The sequence below is a fragment of the Spea bombifrons genome, chromosome 10 (genome assembly GCF_027358695.1).
Source record: "Spea bombifrons isolate aSpeBom1 chromosome 10, aSpeBom1.2.pri, whole genome shotgun sequence".
Lineage (NCBI taxonomy): Eukaryota > Metazoa > Chordata > Amphibia > Anura > Pelobatidae > Spea > Spea bombifrons.
In genome coordinates, this window is record NC_071096.1 from 7,063,268 (window position 1) to 7,063,668 (window position 401).

The following is a 401-nucleotide window of genomic DNA, read 5'->3' on the forward strand; positions in this document are numbered from 1 at the left end:
GTGATAAGGCTATTACACGGTTAATAATGGAAGTTCATTTGCCGCATATAAATATGTATATTATTGGTATTTTGCTCATCGGAAATTATAATATCACAAAATAGCCTCACGCTTCCCACTATGAATGCTATCTTTATACGGTTCCCTATTCAATTCTATTTAAACTCGATATAAGTATTGATATGTAACACGCAGTTTAAAATAAGCCCGCTTATTATGATCATACCGGGGACCTTTTCTAAACTGCTGACCCCGGGATCCTTCAGTAGTGGCCATTTACTAGACAATTGCAACAATTCTAGGGCAAACATTTTTTACTTATGAAAACCATATTCTGAATTATGTCACCTGTATTCATGCAGGGGTTACCACGGGGATAAGTCCATGATTAAAGCATATTT